At 38.2% G+C, this 19,274-nt stretch overlaps 1 protein-coding gene across 9 annotated transcripts in view; it reads right to left on the reverse strand.

The window, feature by feature from the left end:
- Nucleotides 1–19,190, reverse strand: part of DENND4A (DENN domain containing 4A) — a 135,912-nt gene extending 116,722 nt beyond the window's left edge. For 8 of the 9 annotated variants that reach the window (XM_082383216.1, XM_082383218.1, XM_082383213.1 and 5 more), the window contains exon 1: nt 18,896–19,190. The gene's annotated coding sequence lies outside the window, so the exon portion shown is untranslated. The remainder of the gene's footprint in view (nt 1–18,895) is intronic. The other variant, XM_082383223.1, reaches the window with a different exon arrangement.
- Nucleotides 19,191–19,274: the final 84 nt, after the last annotated feature.

A 19,274-nucleotide genomic window follows, 5' to 3' on the forward strand; every position in this document is an offset into this window, starting at 1 on the left:
ATTTGTTGAATGAATGAATAGACAAATCAAGGTGTCCATAAGTAAAGGAATCATTTTAAAATGTGGCAGATACCATGATTTGAATATCACGTAACAGTCAGAAGCAATGATAACAGATGTAAACATAGCAACATAGATAATTTTTTTAAATGTAGTGTTGAATTAAAATAGTATAAAACAGAAAGGAATCTAAAGCAAAATATCATTTATATAAATTAAAAATATATACCCAAAACAGCACTATAGTTTTGAAAAATATATCCAGGATGACATGCTAAGTAAACATATTAAAGTAGATATCTATGGGGGAAAGGGAATGGGAGTGAAGATGGAGGGTAAAAGAAGATAAAATAAAATTAAAGCAGGCCCCCACACAGGCCAATGACGAAAGTGAACCATGAAATCAGAAATATGATTAAATCAATTCTCTATACCTGAGGCGCCCTCACCCCACTTGCTCCCAAAGAGAGCTATTGAGCCACTGGTTTCAGCAAAACTCAAATCACTGTGACCTCGAGAAGACCCATTTCAGTAAAGTGTTAGTAAGAAGAAAGCCCAACTGGAATGAGCTGAGGAGAGAATGGGGGGTGAGGAAGTATACATAACCCTTTGCAGGAGTTTCGATGTAGAGGGGAGCAGGGAGATGGAGTGATAACCTGAGAAGACATGGAATCAACAGAGGACTTTTTTAAATAAACAAAATTAAAGGGGGGGTATGCCAAGGGCAATCATCCAGCAGAGACGGAAAATGAGGATGAAGAAAAGAAAGATAACTGTAAAAGCCTTGAGAAAGTATGAGAGGATGGGATCCAAAACACAGAGGACCAGATCACAGAGACAAGGATTTATCTCTTATTAAGCTTTCCATAATAATATGTTTAACAATGATTTTTCTGAATATGCAGGCTTTGGTGATGTGGGTTCTTAACTTTTTTGGGGTAATGAACCTCTTTGAGAATCTGATTAGTGCTATGGGTCTTCTCTCCCTTAAAATACACATACAGATATTCAGATAGAACTTTACATATAACTTTAGGGGGGTCACTGAGCCATGCTCCCCAAGCTAATCCATACACAAGTCTGTTTGGGGTTTTTTTGTTTGTTTTTACTTTTTAATTAACGTATAACATACATATATAAAAGTACAACTCTAGGAAAGTAAACACAATGCCACCATTACAAATACCTCTCAGGTCAAGAAATACAACAGTACCAGTAACTGGAAGTCCCCAATCCCCCTTCAACCTTCCCCAAAAGAATCACTATCTTGAACTAGTTTTGTCTGTTTCTGAACTTTATATATATAAATGGAACGTGGAAGGATTCTTACAGTATGTGTATGGTCTAGTTTTTTTCACTCTACAATATGTTTTTGAGATTCAGTCATACTCGTATGTGTAGCAGTTTGTTCATTTTCATTTCTGTATAGTTTTTCATTTTGAGAATATCATAATTTTATGTATCCATTCCATTGTTAATAGACATTTGGCTTGTTTCCAATGTTAGGGTATTATAAATAATTACAAAGTCATGTGTAAATTATTGTGCATGTTTTTTCATGCACAAATGCATGCATTTGCCAAAAATACCTACAAATATAAGTGCTAGGATACAGGGTCAATGTATACCCAACTTTGGTACGTAATGCCAGTGTTCCAAAGTAGTTGTAATAAGACCTTATATTGGATGGGTGAGATGGCTTAGGAAATAAAAACTTGTTTTTTGCAAGCAGAAACATTTCTCTGACTGACCTCTCTAAAATATTAGTTTGTTGTTGTTTTGTTTCAATTAAGTCATTGCTGAATACAACTATACGAACACTATAAAAAGAGAAAAGTGCTCTGCAATCAGTTTGGCCAAGCTCAAATCCTAGCTCCATTTAGTGTTAGATTATCATACAAGCAAATAAACATGTGCTTAGGTTATGGCAGAAAAGTACACCAAAAAAGTTTAATTCAAATAATTTTATTTAAATAATTTAACAATGAGGGATCATCATTTTAAGAAATCAGAACTTTGTTGATTTTGCTTATTTTTATTTGATGTTTTGGAAATGATTTTGTTCTGAATTATAGAAGTAGCATCATATTCACTTCGAGACTTGATGATGTAAAGGTTTAGAGACAGGAAATTATGACTCTGATTCTCTCAGTCATTCATCTAATAAATATTTACCAAATGTTTATTGAAAAGGACATGCATCAGAGTTTTATTTTTGAACGTCCAGCATCTGAACTCCTTTACTATATTTTAAAAATCTGCCACTGTGTGTGTCTTGGAAGGAAGGTAAGCCCTAGATAGAGTCAACCATGGAAGACAAAAAGACCAGATACTTGCTTTGTTATTTAGGAACGAGGCACATAGATTGGTCAATTAGATGCTTTCATGCAGAATTTGACTCTAGGGCTAAAGTTGCAGAGACAGTTTAAAATTCATTCTTAGGGCAGTGACATACAGTACCCAGAGGCAGCGTTCCAGCAATGGCATCCAGCATCCTGTGGAGGAGTCAAAGGTATCTTAAACAAAAAGGACATTTCTGTGGCATTACTTTGGCTATGGTCTAGACCTGAGGTTGATTAGTTTGTTTCCTATTTGTTCTCAGAGTCTGGTTCTCCAGTCTTTCAGTCATTTCTGTAAGCTAACTACTATCCTTCCAATAAATTCTTTTTAACCAAAGCTGATTTCTGTAGTTTGCAAACAAGAATCCCAAAATGGCAACCTTACCATATGCCAGGCTCTGTACCAGGCACTGGGAACACAAAGACAAATAATTTATGTATGGCCTTGCCTTACAGGAGTTTAATAGAGAAGGCAGACAAGTAAACAAACAATTACTGTAAGTGAGAAGACTATAACAGAAGTAATCACAGAAAGCACAAGAAGGACACACAGTTTAGCCTTCAGGAGTCAGAAAAGAAAGAGTTATCATCTAAATCTTGAAATATGAGTAGGGTAATAGAGGAGAGATGGAAGTGCATTCCAAACAAAAGGAGCAACAAATAAGAGGCATACGGCCTTTTCTTTGCTCATCACTTCCTTCCTACACAGTATCAAAAGCATAGTTGAAGGATAAAAGTGACAAAAGGCAGACTGATAGATTTGTGGAAGGGGATGAGAAACAGTTACAATTTGTGACCTGGGTGACAACGGTGGTATTTTTGAGCTTGCTACAGGAAAACAACCTCATACTTGAAACACACACACACTCACCATCACCACTCCCACCACCGCAAAGCTGGCCACAACTATCTTTTCTCTCCTTCTCACCTATCTCAGTCACTTCTCAGAACAGTCAACTATGGACCTCTGGATTTGGGTTTTTTTGTTTTTTGGGTGGTTGGTTATCTGTGACAGCTGTGGAATAGGAGTCATGAATGAGTGGATAAAGCAATTGAAAAGAGAAGTAAAGGCATTAATCAACTGATCAGAGTAGTGAAGCAAAAAGCATTCTGCCAACTGCTCACACTACTTTTGCTTAAAGGTAGGTACGACTCTACAGGGGAAAAAAACTGAGGTAAAATATTTTACAAAATAATTGTGTGTGTAATTTCAGTACTGACATAGATCGTTTTTAGAGATTTATCTTTTAAAATTATACTAGGCTTGTGCTATGTATTGTTTTCACTGTTTACCTTTATAAAAACTGTGATATTCATAAGTTTTATAAGCCCTTGCATTTTCAGTCACCCACTGTATGGAGTTCTATGCTTGAACAGCAAAAAAATAACCATAAAAGTAAACTAACCAACCAACCACTATTAGAAAAATTTGATAAAGGAGCCTGAAAGCAAATGATCAGTGAAGACTCATTTTCAAAAGTGACATCACAGTTACAAACAAAATGATGAATATTCTAAAATCTATAATCCTCCTTTGAAAAAAGAAATATGCACTATCATGTGAAGGACAGATATGAAAAAATAAGTTTTCATTTTAGCTTCAGTAAATTGAATGATGTAAAATTCACTTCAGTCATACCAAACTCCACACCACCTTTGTAAATTCAGTTCTTTCTGCCAGAATGCCCGTTCAAATGGCCAGCTCCTGTGTAATCTTTGAGACTTGCTCTTTGAAGCCCTTCCTGATCCCCTTCCCTAGAAGAGATTGCCATTCTCTTTCCTTATACGTTAAGACAATCCTGTACATATCTCTATTACGATTATGACATTAATACGGTAATCATTTCTTTGAACATCTACTCTTCTCAGCTAGATTAGGAATTCTTTGAGAGTAGGCAATGTTACATCTCTAGCTCTGTAAATATCTGTTTTAGCACAGCCCCTAAGAAAGGACAGGCAGTCAGTAAACGCTTGTTAAATAGAAAATGACATGATGTATTAATAATAATATTAATATAAGATTATTTGTGTTCATGAAATAGCATGATTCAAACTTCAAATTCTGTATGCAGAAGCTAAAAAATCAGCTCTTATTTGAAAAAGGGAGATATTTTTATAGCTTTCAGAATAACCACCTATGGATTGCGGATGAAATAATTTAAGTTCTTTACTACTACATAAAGCTAATGAGTGGTCTCTTTTTTATTTCGAAAAAACCTCAATTTTATTTCCTGTTATTTAGTATTCCTTTGCAATCACCACCTTTTACGGTATCTATGTAGCCTACATACCTCTCCTCTGAGAGTTGTATGCCCTGTATGCACTCCCTTATCATAGAAATGGGGCCTGAAATGTTCTCTAAAACCTTGGTTTCATCTGCCATAGCTGATTGGACCAGACACAGACATTTGCCTCAAACTAGATTTTTTCCCAGGGCTTAGAATGGGATCACAGAACCATGAGTGAATATAAGAATTTAAGAGTTAGAGGACTTGTTCGGCCATGCGCAGTGGTAAAAGACAACATGCAGAGAGAGAAAAACGAAGTAGACAAGTAGGGAGAAGCAGAAGAGATAATGCTGCCCCAGGGTGGGGAGAAAACAGCTGCCTGAGTTACTGATGAGTTTCCAGTTCCTGGTTCCCCTCCCCCTTATGAAGCCTGGTTGTACTTCTACCTTCAAAGTACAGTACTCTGAAATTCCCAGTATCCTTGCCATCAACACTACTTCCCTTTTTTGAGTAAACTAGTTTGAATTTCGTTTCTAATACTCACAAACAAAAGAAATTTGATTTTAAAAACCTCAAAAAAGAAAAGGTCAAGTAGGAATATAAAAATGTCAGTTAACCAGAGGAGGAAAAAAAACCCCTTGTTAAAAAATGGCTGTTACATTGGTATCTTCAGGCATTTCTCAGTGTAAGAAAATGAAAAATATTCACCAACCATAACAGGTTCAAACAACAACCTATAAATCCAACTTCAGCATAGTTGTAAGTCAGTATGAATAAAATTATATTTCAAAGTTCAGGGGAAAAAAGAGAGATTAAAGAATAGGGAGTATCTCAGAGCTTATTAGAATTTTTTTTTAATTAATTAATTAATTTATTTTTGACTGTGTTGGGTCTTCGTTTCTGTGCGAGGGCTTTCTCTAGTTGCGGCAAGCTGGGGCCACTCTTCATCGCGGTGCACGGGCCTCTCACTATCGCGGCCTGTCTTGTTGCGGAGCACAGGCTCCAGACGCGCAGGCTCAGTAGTTGTGGCTCACGGGCCCAGCTGCTCCGCGGCATGTGGGATCTTCCCAGACCAGGGCTCGAACCCGTGTTCCCTGCATTGGCAGGCAGATTCTCAACCACTGCGCCACCAGGGAAGCCCAGGACAAATTATTTTATAAAGAGAAATAATACCACTTACTACAATTTTGACCAAAAAGGGGGTGGGAATATGTCTTTTCTGGTGATAACAGTCCTATCTAACAAGACTAAGTATCATTATACCGTTTTCCCCATCCATCTATACGCTTTTCTCATACAAACATGCCACTTCAGTCTTCAACTAAAATGCTCAGTGGCAGAAGACAGTGACCTTTAAAAAAAAGGAAGCATTTCCCAACAGCACAGTCACTCTATGGCATTAGTTTCTAAAAAAAGACTGATATATTAGGTTTTCCATTTTTCTTTGAAATTAGTTTATTAGTAAGAAGTTTTCTTTGGCAATTCAGACTTTAAAAAAAAAAAACTAGTTTCTTTAGTATTTTCAAAGGGATAGTGAAGAAGAATGAATACTGATAACTTAAGAAAAACTGACTAGTTTCACTTTAGCAAGACAGGGAAAATCTACAAATGTAACAGCAAGTTCAGAGATAAAAACAAACAAACCAAAACAAACAGTACTTCTATCAAATTTGCCAAGATTATATAGACAGTTCTGGTGTTCAGAAAAAAATGAGACATTAAAGTAAAAGGAAAGGCTTATGAAAAATTGAACAGTGATTGCCATAAAAAAGATTTTAAGTAAACAAGTCCCAATTGTTTACAATAATGGAAGAAAGCAGAAGCATCGATCATTTTTAATGACTTATATTGCCTCCAGACCGTGTTTACTGAAATTACATTTGATTATGAGCGTCCAATATTCTGAGAATTTATTTTGAGCCAAGGAGTGAAGGGATAATGTGCAGGTTTGACTCTGAAGTGGGAATTTTTCCAGTTTCCCCATTCTACCCCGTTGTTCAATCTTTCTCTGCAACATACTTCAGTTTATCTCCCAAATTAATAAAAAGCACAATATCAGCAGAGCTATCACCTTCACACCTTAATCCATAATAGGAAAGGCTGGTTAATGCTACAGGATAGGCTATATGAAGACTAAGCATAAATAAAGGGCATTCCTAGAGTTTAAACAGTGTTATTAATAAGAAAAGTGTGCAGGAATTTAAAAAACTAATTAAGTAGAACAATTAAGAAATGCTAATCATCACTAATGCCAATTTCAAATTTGTGACAGAACACCAAATGCTGGAGCTGCAAGACAGACTAATGGTTAGCTCGCCAAGACATTCTCAAAAGCTAGGAATTTGTCTTTCATTTTAAAACCCAGGATTAGTTGGTTTGTTTATTCATTCCCTAATTCTAGGACAGTGGGGGGACTCGAATACATAAATTAAAACATTCTAAGGGCAGCAATGGCTATAACACATTATTTACTGAACACAAAGTGCCAGGCACTGTTCTAAATGCTTTACCTGCATTAACAAATTTAAGCTTCACAACAATCTTATGAAGACATCATTATCTTCATTTTACAAGGGAAGAAACTGAGGTACAGAGAGAGAGCACAGATAGTCAAATAGCAAAGTCAGGTTTGCTAATCCCAGACAGTTTGGGTCCAGAGCAACTACTTTATACTGCCTCTCCAATACTAAAATAATTCATTCAACAAATTCTTAACTGAGTGTCTTCTCTTGTGCCAGACACTGTTCTAGTTGCTTGAGACATAACATAGTTACTAACAGATTATTTCAGAGGGAACTTGACAATCCAGACAAGAGTATGGGTCTGACAACCCACAAAATGGGAGAAAAAATTTGCAAACGAAGCAACTGACAGGGGATTAATCTCCAAAATATACAAACAGCTCATGCAGCTCTATGTCAAAAAAACAAACAACCCAATCAAAAAATGGGCAGAAGATCTAAATAGACATTTCTCCAAAGACAACATACAGATGGCCAAAAAGCACATGAAAAGATGCTCAACATCGCTCATTATCAGAGAAATGCAAATCAAAACTACAATGAGGTATCACCTCTCACCGGTCAGAATAGCCATCATCAAAAAGTCTACAAACAATAAATGCTGGAGAGGGTGTACAGAAAAGGGATCCCTCCTACACTGTTGGTGGGAATGTAAATTGGTACAACCATTATGGAGAACAATATGGAGATTCCTTAAAAAACCAAAAATAGAACTACCATATGATCCAGCAATCCCACTCCTGGGCATATATCTGGAGAAAACTCTAATTCAAAAAGATACATGCACCCCAATGTTCATAGCAGCACTATTTACAATAGCCAAGATATGGAAGCAACCTAAATGTCCATTGACAGATGAACAGGATAAAGAATATGTACTACTTATATACAATGGAATATTACTCAGCCATATAAAAAGAATTGAAATAATGCCATTTGCAGCAACATGGATGGACCTAGAGATTATCATACTAAGTGAAGTCAGACAGAGAAAGACAAATATCATATGATATCACTTATATGTGGAATCTAAAACAAATGATACAAATGAACTTATTTACAAAAGAGAAACAGAGTCATATATAGAAAATAAACTTATGGTTACCAGGGGGGAAAGGGGGAAAGGGATAAACTGGGAGATTGGGATGGACATATACACACTACTATATATAAAATACATAACTTGGACTTCTGGTGGCTCAGTGGTTAAGAATCCACCTGCCAATGCAGGGGACACGGGTTCGATCTCTGGTCCAGGAAGATCCCACATGCTGCGGAACAGCTAAGCCCATGAACCATGACTACTGAGCCTGCGCTCTAGGGCCCGCATGCCGCAACTACTGAAGCCCGTCTGCCTAGAGCCCAAGCTCCGCAACAAGAGAAGCCACCGCAATGAGTAGCCCATGCACCGCAATGAAGAGTAGCCCTCGCTCGCCACAACTAGAGAAGGCCCACACGCAGCAATGAAGACCCAATGTAGCCAAAAATAAATTAAAAAAAAAATTTTAATAAAAATAAAATAGATAACTAATAAGGACTACTGTATAGCACAGGGAACTCTACTCTCAATATTCTGTGATGACCTATGTGGGAAAAGAATCTAAAGAAAAGTGGATATACGTATATGTATAACTGATTCACTTTGCTGTACAGCAGAAACTAATACAACATTGTAAATCAACAATACTCCAATAAAAATTAAAAAAAAAAAAGTATGGGTCTGAAAAGGCTTTCTGGAGGAGATAAAGCTTATGCTGAGTCTTAAAAGATGCAAAGGAGTTAGGCAAAAAGAAAAGGGAAGAAGAAAATGAAGTCATTCCAAGGAGATGGACTACATAAGCAATGGTCAACAGTTCAGAACTAGCATGTACATTCAAGGAATCTTCAAAAAGTAGTTTTATATGGCTAGAGTGGAAAATGGAAAGCAGAAATTATGAGTTAAGATTATGAGTTAAGAGAACCAGTCCCAAATCGTGATGAGGCTTAATGACCTGGTAAAGAGTTCAGACTTTATTCAGTTAACAATGGGGTGTTAAAGAAGAATTTTCTAACTGTGTTTTAGACATACCAGCCCGGCAATTCTGATGTGAATATCACAGAGATAAAAATGAAGACAGGAAAACCAGTGAGAAGGTAAGGAAGTAGTTCCTAATAAGGCGGTGGCTGAAACAGGGATACTAGGGAAATGACCGATTCAAAAAATATTCCGGTGGCAAAATCAGCAGAATGAATAGTAAATGAATGTATGTGAGGAGAGAGAAAGAGGGAGGAAACATGATCCAAAGTTCCTTGAATGATGAAGCCAATAGTCCAGATGTCTTTGAAAAACAATAAATCAAAGAAAAACTTTAGATAGGTTAATAAGTTCAGTTTGGACAAACGGAGTTTAAAGTGAAGATACATAAGCAGTTAGATAAGACAATCTCTGATGCTTTGAATACTAATGCTGGAAAAACAGCTTGGTGGGTGACTGGTAGATACACGGTAACTGAAACCATAGGGATAACTACGACTTGCTTACTGTAAAGGCTGAGAAGGGCAAATGGCTAACCCTGGGACCACCACTTCTTTTGAGACTGGCAGAGGAAGGCAAGCCCTCAAAGGGAATGATCAACACACTGAGAAGCTCCAGGATAAACAGAAGAGGGCAGCAGGGTGGAAGTCAAGGGGTTGAGTTTCTTGAGAAAATGGCCAACAGTATTACTGTCATTGGTTACTTTAGCAAGAGCAAGTTTAGTGACATAAGAAGTAGAAATTAGACTGTAGTGGGATAAAGAGTAAATGGGAGAGAAAAGACATAATTTCAGCCAAGGCAGATTACCGTATCAATTTTCTCATCTATAAAATTGAGGTAATGGGTTATTTTGAGCACTAAATGACTTACTACATGGAACCTCACCTGTAAGTAACGCTACAGGCCCTCATGCTCACTACACGTAGCCACACTGGGTGTCTTTCTGTTCTCATCTCAAACTCCTTTTCATGGCAAGGCTTTGCACTTGATATTCTCCCATAAGGATCACTCTTTCCTCAGCTCTTCACGTAACTGGCTCTTTCTCATCTGTCAAATATCATCTCCTAAGAGAGGACTTCCCTAAGAAGTACCCTAAGGACCCTCTCAATCATTCTCTCACATCATCGTGTTTTACTTCCTCTGTAACTCTTACAACACTTTGAACTTTTCTTGTTTAGAGGCAATATAGCAAAGTGATTGAGAGTGTAGGCTCCACAATCAAGACTGGCTACATACGAATCCCAGCTCTGCCATTTACTAGCTATGTGACTGTGGTCAAGTTGCTAAATCTCTCAGTGTCTTAATTTCCTCATCTTTAAAAGGAGCAAAATAATAAAGTACTTACCTCACAGACTTCTTGAGGGAATTAAATGAGTTAATCCATATAAAATTACTATAAGAATACAGGTAAATTCTGAGCACTCAAATATTATTATATATTTGTTTACTTGCCAGGATCTTAATGCTCAGTCACTAAACAGCATTTCTCAAAATGTACTATGAAAAATATTTGAAGCTATAATAACTCTAAGTCCAAATCATAAATATATCAACCAATAACCAAATGACAGAGTACTATTCTGACTAAGCCTCAGGAAGTTTTACTTTCAGAAAAGGGATTTTTTTTTTTTTTTGGCCACAAAAGTCAGAGAGAAAAAAAACCATACAGAGCTAAGGCTCTGTAATTAGTAAGGGAAATTTTTTTCATAAGTTTTATATATATAATTACTTGTAATTTAGACCAGCCTATAAGAAGTAAAATTAAAATATGGAAGACAGAGAAAAAAAGGTTCTGAAAGGTCCTGACCTAAGTAACTTTGGAAAATAGTGTTCTGACTGGGAACTCTAAATGACAAAAGGATTTAAAAAAAAGATAAAACTTCTCTAGTTGTTGAAGTCATTTCTCACTGGGATATGGTTAACAATTATGAAACTGTGCATGTATAATGAGATTGAACAAACAAGTAAGTGGACTGCAGATGATGAGAACCAGGTTTCTCATTTCTGGAGAGTAAGGTTACAGATAAGCATGGGGGTAAGGATAGAATGAACCATGTGGTACTGAAGCAGAGTCAAAGATATCAGTATGAACTCATGTTTAGCTTCATTTAGATACAGATGGACATATAGGTAAAAAATAGTTATATATCTGTATACATGTGTTAGTATACATACATATATTTCCTAGGTCTGTACACTGAGGTCTAAAAGCAATGATATCCCAACAGCAATGAGCACACCCAGTGCCCAAATCTTGGTTTCTAATATCCTTCTCTAATAAAAGTAACAAGGGATCCTTGAAGAAATGGTTGATTATAGGGCTGGGGCAGGGAATATAAAAGATTAGCCTGGAGCATCTTGTAGTGCCAGAAAGTATGGAAGTGCTCAAAAAAACAAAACAATGGTTTATGTCCTGTTGGTTACAGGAACCAACCTGAAAGAGGTGGAACAACTTGAGCAAAAAAATAAGGTAATATAGGAGTATAACCCAAATTTAGAAATGAATATCCATGAGTCCATATTGATATAAATGATTAAATAAATAAATAAATAAATGGGGGAGAAAAGGAAAATCTCCCTTAAAGAAGAATCCCAAATAATTGTGTAGATACTCACCTGTTGAGGAGTTAGAGCTTAACTTCCTACCCACTGAATATGGTCTGCACTTAGTGACTTATTTCCAAAAAGCAGCATATAGGAAAACTTTACAGTAGAGAAACCTGACAAACACTACCTCAGCCAGGTGATCAAGGTTAAAAATATCAGTGATAAGTCATATTGATGGTATGTACCCTTGATACGATATAATGAGAATAGCATTTTATCTCTACAGTCATCTTCCCCAAAACCCATAACCCTACTCTAACTATGGGAAGAACATCAGACAAACCCAAATTGAAGGACATGCTACAAAATCTCTGACCCGTACTCCTCAAAACTGTCAAGGTCATCAAAAGCAAGGAAAATCTGAAAAGCTGTCACAGACCAGAGGAGCCAAAGGAAACATAATGACTAAATGTAGTGTGGTATTCTGGATGGGATCCTGGAACTGAAAAAGGACATTAGGTGAAAACTAATGAAATCTGAGTAAAGTATGGACTTTAGTTAATAGTAATGTTCCAGTGTTGGTTCCTTAGTTGTGACAAATGTAAAACAGAAGTGTCACATATTAGCAGTAGGGGAAACTGGGTGCAGGAGATGTGGTAACTCCCTGAAACTTTTCTGTAAATGTAAAATTATTCTAAAATTAAAAGTTTATTTAAATAAATTAATAGTAATAATAACAATAGCAGGGAAGTTACTGCCTTAACCAGACTGACTTTAGTCCTTTAAGTCATGTATAGAGGGTTGGACAGAAACAGAAACAGTTAGTACTATGCAAAACAATCTCAACACTGATGAACAATTTATAATATTGTATATGTAAGTGCCTAAAGTCATTTCATATGTGCATATTTTTATTCCTTAGTTGATAAGCACTTTAGGAGCAGAAAACTCTCCTCTAAGCAGGAAGCCACTCAAATTTTAGACTAAAACAAAACTGTGGTACTAATTATTATTAATAAAAATTCCACCTGGTTTTTGAAGTCCACAAAATTTAAATAGTTTTAGTAAAAATATATCCACAGTACATTACTGAAACATTTTCTCATAGTTTCAGAGGGAGAGAAATATAACTATACATATTTTAAGAAAGTACATTGGGAAGTTCACTAATAACAATATACTATAATGTAAAATTCACAATAACTTGGGTCCATAATGGTCACTGTTCAAGAGATCTGGAAACTCCAAAAATAAAAAGAACACTTCACTAATGTTTGTAACTATCTTGAACATATTTAAAAACCAAAAAACCTATTACAAAAAAGTCTAACAGAAAATGTGTAAAGGATATAGGCACATCACTTAAGAGTTAACCAAAAATGCCCATATAATGCCGCGGAGCAACTAAGCCCGTGCGCCCCAACTACTGAGCCTGCGCTCTAGAGTCCCCAAGCCACAAATACTGAGCCCGCGTGCCTAGAGACCGCGCTCCGCAACAAGAGAGGCCCCCCGCAATGAGAAGCCCGCGCACCGCAACGAAGAGTAGCCCCTACTCACTGCAACTAGAGAAAGCTCGCGTGCAGCAACAAAGACCCAAAAGCAGCCAAAAAAAAAAAAAAAAAGCCCATATATAAGAAAATATGAAGGGAAATAAAAATAGAACACAAATGAAATGCCATTTCGCACCAATCAGATTGGAAAAATCCAAGAGTCTGACAACACCAACTGCTGGTAAAGATATGGAGAAATAGAAATTGTTTGTCAGTATCCTATAAACACCCTGCAAAGGGGAAAAAGCGTATATCCTAAGACCCAACAATTTGACAATCAGGTATATGACCTGAAGAAACTCTGGCATGTTGCTTGAGGAGATACAAGGATTTCATGAGGCACTATTTATAACATAAAAAATGAAAGCAATCTAAATGCTTATCAATAGAAGAAATGACAAATTGCAGTATATTTATTCAATGGAACACTACAAACCAGTAAAAAATGAATGAACTAGACCTATAGTACCAACAAGAATCGAGGGGAAAAAAAGTAAAATAAAGAAAACAAGTTTCAAAATGTGTATACCATGACACAATCATATTAATAACTGGTTAAATTTACCAGCACACTTAAAAAAAAAAAGTGCCAGGCACAGTTTTAAGCAGCTTATATAAATAAACTCATTTACTTTTTACAACAACCTTATGTGGCAGACATTTCTATCATCCGGATTTGATAGACGAGGACAATGAGGCACGGAAAAATTTTAAAACGTGCCTGAGGTCACAAAACTATTAAGTAACAGAGTCAAGATTCAAACCTAGGGAGTTATGGCTCCAAAGTCCACACTCTTCAAAAGCATCCAAAGCAACGTCATGTACTACTCAAATACATACAGTTTATTAAAAGGTAAACTGGAAGGATACACATCAAATTTATCACAACAATTGCCAGGGAGGGGATGTAAGGAGAGAAGGAAAGAGGATGAAATTGGGGAGAACAAAAGGGGCTTTAACTTCATCAGCAATGTGCAAGTAAAATATAAAGTTCTACGCTGCTCTTTTAGAATTCAGTGTGATACTGACGACATACGTGGTTCTTTTATATTAAATGCACATCTCAAGCAAAAATGAAAACAATGTCAACATTTTGTATGGTGAGTATGTGCATTGTTCACTACTTTTTGTAAATTTTTGTAATTTTCTGTATTTTTTAAACTTTTCAAAAACAAAATGTCTCCTCTATGAAACAATATTATAACAAAAATAAAAAGAGTGACGTCCCTGGTGGCGCAGTGGTTAAGAATCTGCCTGCCAATGCAGGCGACACTAGTTTGAGCCCTGGTCCGGGAAGATCCCACATGCTGCGGAGCAGCTAAGCCCCTGCGCCACAACTACTGAGCCTGCGCTCTAGAGCCCGCAAGCCACAACTACTGAGCCCACGTGCCACAACTACTGAAGCCCGCGCGCCACTGCAATGAGAAGCCCGTGCACCGCAACGAAGAGCAGCCCCCGCTTGCCGCCAACTGGAGAAAGCCTGCACACAGCAATGAAGACCCAACGCAGCCAAAAATAAATAAATAAATAAACAAATAAATAAATAATTTTTTAAAAAATAAAAAGAAATTTAAGAAATTTCCAATCTCCATATTTCAGGTTTTATTTGGAAATGCAAACAGCTAAACTGTGAGTTTATGTATGTATATATACTTTAACATACATATGGAAAATGCATTTTTACAGGGCTCAAAAGAGATATACTAGAAGTATATCAGAAACAGTATCTCTTACTTTACATTTTGATGACTCACTCTTCTCACTGAAAATGAAGTATATATAGCACTAGCAAGAAAACCCCCTTGATACCTTTCTACCTCTTTTTTCTGCTTTCTACTTGTTTGTGCTTTTTAAAAGAAGGAAGCAAGAAGAAAGCACCAAGAAATTGTCACATACTTTAAAAAATAACAACAGCCATAGATGAACATATATGCAGCCCTTCTGAACTTAAGATTCCCCCACGTAGGGCTTCCCTGGTGGTGCAGCGGTTGAGAATCCACCTGCCAATGCAGGGGACACGGGTTCGAGCCCTGGTCTGGGAAGATCCCACGTGCCACGGAACAACTAAGCCCGTGTGCCACAACGACTGAGCCTGTGCTCCTCAACAAGAGAAGCCGCGATAGTGAGAGGTCCGCGCACCGCGATGAAGAGTGGCCCCCGCTCGCCACAACTAGAGAAAGCCCCTGCACAGAAACGAAGACCCAACACAGCCAAAAATAAAAAATAAATAAATTAAAAAAAAAAAAAGATTCCCCCACATACAATCAAGTAACATTCCAAAAATTCATTTGTAAATTGGTTGTCTGGAACTCAGAACATATTTTCCCATAAAGAAAGTTAAAAGAGGATGTGAGCACCAGGAAAAAGATACTGTCTGAGGTGCCAGGGCATGAGCAGTGGGATAGAAAAAGCAGAGTATACAATATGCACTCGTGAACCAAGAAGAAAAGTAAGGTTCTCTACCAGAGTTTGAGGTTAGAAACCACGTTTCATTCATTCACCTTTGTATACTCAGTGACTAGCAAAGTACCTGGCACCTCATAAACATTCACAAACCGCTGACTGATGAGGTAATGAGGAAAAGACTTGAGTCAAGCAGTCCATCAATAGGTGGCACTGGCAACACAGAACAATTAGGGTGTAAGACACAAACAGAAAAGAGGTTGGACAGTAACGATGTGCATTAATAGGAGCATCCCCATATGGAAAACCATTACCAGGCTGGTGCTGGGAGCTAGGAGAATGCCTTCACCTGTATTATTGGCTGTTTCCATTATTGTGTATGTTGCATAAGCACCGTATTTTCAGTTAGTTTGGCTAATAATGAATCATAAGGTAGTTTTTCTGTTGGAGGGGCAGTGGTTATGTGGGATTTTCAGGATTTTCTCCTATGACTCTTGAAAATATTTTAATGTCATTTTAGTGATTATTAGAGTAATACTACTCAGAAGACAGAACAAAGTACAAACACTAAAACAGAAGTTACCTATAATGCTATCATCCAGAGATAATGTCTTTTAATATTTTATGTACTTCCTGCCAATCATTTTGCCATATATGTGATATATTATAAGTAATAACATAGTAATTCCTTATATTCTGATTTTTATCTCAAGATTATATTGTGCTTTCTCATGTTAGTAAATATTTTTTAAAATATGACTTTTAATAACTGCATTTACCACATAGATTAACCATCATTAATTTCACTCATCCTCTATTATATGGCATTTTAACTATTACAAATTTTTCACTATTATAGTAACACACTATATAAATTAATCCTTTCTTATGTATAAGGTTCTACACTGCTATTGTAGAATTCAGTGGTAATTATGATACACAGTAATAAGTAATAAAGTAATAAATAATAATAAGTAATAAAGCATGGAGTGCTTGACTTTCCCCAACCCACAAATTCTACTGAGCAATAATCAGTAGGACACTGAACAAACAAACAAGAAAGGAAGAAATTTTATCAAGTTTTCTTCATTCTCTTCTTCCACACCTTGTAGGAAGGAGGAAAAAGTCCTGAAAGGTAAGTCTCTGATATCAGAGAGGACAATAACAGCAAGCCAATCTTCCTGCCACAGCCACTTCTGCTTTCCACTTAGAATAAGAAGCCATCAGTTTAAATAGGAATAAACAAGATTTATAATATATCAAACATCTCTGTTTGTATTGGTGCTTAAATCTAGGTTTTCATAGTAAGTAGACTGCTTAGAAAAATTCTGCAAACAGAAAAGATAATGTAACTAATATCACTCAGTGAGAACACAGTTTTCTTTTACAATTCCTCCATGATTTTTATTATTTTTTGAATGAATTAGAAAATGTCATGTACTCTATTTCTTCCTTCTTATAGCCTCCCAATTATTCCAAATTTTATTCAAGCTGCCATAAATAGGTCAACAGCTCCAGGAGCTTAAGAATCAATAACTATTTAAGCCAGTGGTAATTCATGTGGAAAAGTTCAGAACAAATCAGCATCAGCTTCCTGGCTCTCTTGCACAAACAGAAAATTTATATCGCTTCACCAATTTTCAAAAGTGTAAATTTGTGTACATAAATTTAAAACTCAGGCCAAATTTTACTTACATTTATTCCCAGTACTGGGCTGCTGTCAAGATCAATTAACTTTCCTAACAAGTACATTCTTATAAAACCCACAATGAAGTTAAGTCTATGTTTAATCATTCAGAAAAAGAAAATTATGTAACATATAGTATGTACAATAATGACGATGATGATAATATATACTATTCTGGACTCCTACTGAGAGCTGCAGTTCAAAGGGAGAATGTGAAAATGAGGTAAAAGTTACCAAAAATGTTTAATTCTGGCCAAAACAAAACAAAGTTCCCGTAAAAGCGGCCAAATACAATCTTTTGTTTCATTATAAGTTCAAACGGGGTTCAAATAGCTCAGAAATTATGTATACCTAGGTTTTCAAAGGCTGAAATCCCAGTATCTAGTCTAAACACAAAACTGTATAACTTGCCCAAGAGTCCTTATTTATTACCCAATCTTAGGTCCCCCGGAGACTACTTTTTACAATAATCTCAAATGTACTACAGTAGATTACTGTAACCTGGGTTACGCTGTTTACAGGTGTCTCCGCCTCCTTCCCCCAAGAGGAGAGAAGAGGTAGACTAGGGCAAGCAGAAAATAGAAAGAGACCATATACACCAAACAACAGCTTGTAATCTTGTAAAATTGCTTCTTTTAAACTTGGACTATTATTTTCATTAACGGATAATATTTTAAAGAATAAGATATTCACGTAGTAATACAATTTCTGCCCTCACGGGTCTCTAGCTAGCTGACATGCGTTTTCTCCTCAGATAAATACATGCCTGTTGACTGATGCCTATCCTGCTGCTGCAAACAAGAAATAACTGTCCTATAAGACAAAACCCTTCTCTAAGGCTCCAGGCGTAACCATACGTTTGAATTAAAAGCACACTGGAACAATAACAAAAATCTTCCAGCACATCTGTCATTTAAAAGTACGATAATGAAAAGCTGTCGCTGCGACCCAGTTTTAGGTCACAAGCTTTTTTTCCCTCCCCCCCCCCGAAAGCGGTAAACTTCAAAGGGAACAGTCGCGACCAGTAATTGTTTACCCCCTCCCGCCCCCGCCCCCCCAAAAAAGACTGGGAAAAAAACCCAAACTGGACAAGTTGGACGTTGAGCAGGTTCACGCTGGCCGGAGTAGGCTAGGCAGACCTCCGGGAGGAAAATCGGGCCTCTGGGGGCCCGCCAGGATCCAGCTGCCGCCTGTTTAAAACAGCGAGCAGGTGGGATTCCGGGAGGCCACCTCCGTCTTACGTAACGGGCTTGTCAAAATCCCAGCTCCAGGACCTCCCCTCTCACCGCCCCCGCCCCCACCCCCAGCTCCCAACAAGAGCCCCAGGCCAGCCCGGAATAGAAAATCCGGAATGAAAACACAGGAGTCCCCCCAGCATCCGACGCAGAGGCGCGGGTGCTACTCTCAGCACCGCCGCGCCATCCGGAGCAGACCCAGCTCTCGGAGGACGGCCAGGCTCCGAGAAGTCCCCGGGCGGAGGTCGCGGCCATCCACGCCACATCTCCGAGCCCAGCCGGCCCCGCTCCCGTGCCCGCGGCTGACACCGCTCCGGGCAGTGACAGCTCCACATGCCACCGCTGTCCGCGCAGCCGCCCCCACACTCACCTCACCGCTGGCTCCCTCGCGAGCAGCCGGTCGAGCTTGGAGAGCGGTGCCGCGTCCACTCACCAGCGGCGGCGGGACACGAGAGACTGAATGCCGCGGGGCTCCGAACCCGCTTAGCTCATCCCCAGCCCGGCGCTCCGCCCTGCGCGGCACCCCCGCCCGCCCAGGCCTGCGGTCTCAGTCAGACGGGACTCCCCCTCCCCTCGCGGCCGCCGCTGCCTCCGCCTCCTTCTCTGGTTCCAGCCGCCGCGGCAGCCGCCGCTGCGACCGGCGCCATCTTGACAGTGACGGAGTGGGCGGAGGCGGGGATCGCGGCCTGTGAACGCCAATAGCGGGCCAGGCCCTTGCCCGAGGGGGCAGGACAGGGACAGGTTGAGGG

This window comes from Balaenoptera borealis (genome assembly GCF_965194805.1).
Source record: "Balaenoptera borealis genome assembly, chromosome: 3".
Classification (NCBI taxonomy): domain Eukaryota; kingdom Metazoa; phylum Chordata; class Mammalia; order Artiodactyla; family Balaenopteridae; genus Balaenoptera; species Balaenoptera borealis.